This window comes from Suncus etruscus, chromosome 4 (genome assembly GCF_024139225.1).
Source record: "Suncus etruscus isolate mSunEtr1 chromosome 4, mSunEtr1.pri.cur, whole genome shotgun sequence".
In the NCBI taxonomy this organism is placed as follows: Eukaryota; Metazoa; Chordata; class Mammalia; order Eulipotyphla; family Soricidae; genus Suncus; species Suncus etruscus.
The window spans coordinates 87,352,005-87,354,969 of record NC_064851.1 but is presented as its reverse complement, the minus strand read 5'-3'; the positions used below and the strand labels follow the sequence as shown (position 1 = coordinate 87,354,969).

The window sequence follows — 2,965 nt, the reverse complement described above, 5'->3', positions numbered from 1 at the left end:
CTTGGGGGACCATCTGGGACGCCGGGGATCGAACCACGATCCGTCCTAGGCTAGCGCAGGCAAGGCAGGCACCCTACCTCTATCGCCACAGCGTCAGCCCCTAAAGTTATTTCTTTACCCTCTTAAAAATTTGATTTTGTGTAGATATATATGTATACATACATCTCATATCTATTTATTTACTTATCATTGGAGACTTGAGTTGTTTTCATACCTTTATTATTGTAATCAGTGCATATAACTTTTCAAATCAGCATGGTTTTATTTGTTGTTGTTCTTTGGATAAACAAGAGTGGAAATGCTAAGTAAATGGTGGATATTTTTCAAAACTTTGAAAATATCCATATTATTTTTTAGGGTTTATATCAATTTATATTTTTATAATAGTGTGTTAAGGTTCCTTTTCCTCCACACCCTCATCAGAACTTTTTGCTTTTTTTTTTTTTTTACTAATTTTAGTAGATAAGTTTTTCTCAACTGTATGAGAGAATATTTTATTGTGATTTTTATTTCCTGATAAGAATTAATAATGAGTTTTTTTGTGTGTCTGTTGGCAATCTATGTTCTTTGGTGAAGTATCTGTTTAGTTATTCTCCCCATCATTTTATTGTTGCTTAATTTTGTGAGTTTCATATATCTTGGATATCTTTCCACTGTTTTTACACAAATATTTTTTTCCATATGGTCAAACTTTTTTTTTTATCATTTTATTGGTATTTTTCACTGATTTCAGCATTTGACTCTGGTTGGCAGAGATGTGGCTCTATTTAATTTACACTGTTTGGAATTCAGTAACTTACACTATGTTTGGAAAGATTTTTGACCAAACTTTAAAATTTTGGACTTGATTTTATTATGATAACTAGTAATAATGATTTAATAACTATTAATTATCTTTTATTTTAAAGTTATTTCTTTACTCACTTAAAAATAATGTATATGGGGCAAGAGCAATAACACAACAAGTAGTGCAAGTAGGATACCCTGCCCACTGTACTATCTCTCCAGTCTCATTTTCAGAGTGCAAAAGCTTTAGGGTTTGATGTAATTCCAATTTTTTTCTTTTCTCTCCTTTGTTATTGGAGTAAAATTATTAAACACCTCTGTGACCAACATCATGGACAAAATATTTTGTTTATTTACTTCAATGTATTTTATGATTTTTTGAGTTTAACAACTAAATCTTTAATCTATTTTAGTTAATTAAGGATTACTCTATTCCATTATTCTATTCCTTGATCCCAATTTATTTTGTTAAATTCTAGTACTTGATCCTAATTTATTCCATTGATTCTAATGTCTATGTTGAGTTCAGTACTATAATGATTACTGTTTAGATTAGTATAACTTTGTTGTATAGTTTCAAGTCAGAGAATACCCCCCTTTTACTTGATTAATTTGGCTATTCGTAAACTTCTTAAAAAAAGTATGTTTTCCTAATGTTTGTTATACTTCCTCTAAAAATACCATAGAGTTTCTGATAGTATTGCAGTGAATCTATATAACTGCTTTGGTAGGATTATACTTTTAATAATTTTACTTCTTTAAATATCTGATGAGCATACACTATTTTTTTGAGGAGGGTACATCCAGCAGTGCACAGGGATTACTACTGGCTCTACTCTCAAAAATTACTCCTTGCAGGCTCAGGATAACATATGAGATGCTGGGAATCAAATCCAGGTTCTCCAAGTACAAGTCAAACACCCTACCTGCTGTGCTATTGCTCTGCCCTATATTCTGAGCATAGAATATCTTTCCATTTTCTTCTACCATCTATTTATTTTAACAGTGGCATTGCTTTTGATGTTCAAGTACTTCACAATCTTTGTTAAGTTTATTCTTCTATTTGTTTTCAAGTCCCACCCAGCTGTGCTCAAGACTCACTTCTGACTCTAAACCAGGCGCTAATCCCAAGTGTGCTTAGGGACCATATGCAGTGTAGGGGCATTTAAGCCATGTTGGTCATGTGCAAGTTAAACACCCTGCCCACTCTAATAACTCTTATTAAAAATTCTTAAATTATGAAGTTATTTATATATGTTTTTAAGGGGGACACTTTTTTATTTTCTAGTTTATTATTTACATATCAACAGACATCATGGTTAGCACTTTCACAGGTCCGCTCCTGCTTGTGGGGCCAGGATTTGGTAGCTGGTGTAAGAGAAAACCCTTTGGTTGCATCCTTGCCCTGGCAGTGTGCCAGTGGCAACTGCCACTCAGTGGAATAGTAACAGAGGGGGAAAAAAAGAAAAGAAAAGAAAAAGAAAATAAAGAAAGACGTCATGGACATTTAAAATGAATTTTTTCCTGAAGCTTTTTTATTGTCTTGATTTTATAATTACTTACACTAGCTTTAATTTTTTCAAAGCTTCCTCTTCTTTTTAAAATATTTTTACTTTGTGTGACCTATGGTGCCAAGAATTAAAGTAGTGAAGATTGTGTATAAGGTAAGCATGTTAACCCCTATAATATCTCTCCACCCCATTTTACTTCTTTAAAATGAATCTGCTTTCAGAAAGTTTCTGTAAATTTTTATAGTAGAGTTGGTAAATTGGTAATTATAGTCATCAAAGTTTCCAGATCAAGGTCAACTAACTACACTATGCTTTTTTAAACAAGACATGAGAATGTTAATAGACTACTTCCTGAAACTTTTCATTGAACCCCTAATTAAATAGTCTTCAGAAAATTTGGGAGCTAGTCTGTAATTGCTTTAGCAATTAATATATACATTTAATTTATTTTCTCAATAAAAGTTTAATTTTTCATCATATTAAGGTAAACCTGTTCAGTAAATAGCAAAGAATCTTTATTGTAAGTTCTAAATCCCAATGGCATAAAAGACTATACAAATGGACATTAGTATTGCTGAGAACAGGGACATCACTAAATTCTGAGCATCACAGTAACATTAGAGATTCCCAAAGCTTCATAGGTTGCTATTCCAATGAAGGCATCTACA

General features: G+C 32.0%; 1 non-coding gene across 1 annotated transcript; it reads left to right on the top strand.

Annotated features, from left to right (window-relative positions):
• The first annotated feature begins 2,105 nt into the window (after window positions 1-2,105).
• LOC126007759 (small nucleolar RNA SNORA30/SNORA37 family) lies at window positions 2,106-2,233 on the top strand. Its single transcript, XR_007495244.1, has one exon. It is a non-coding gene; the product is annotated as a small nucleolar RNA SNORA30/SNORA37 family (small nucleolar RNA).
• The last annotated feature ends 732 nt before the right edge of the window (window positions 2,234-2,965 follow it).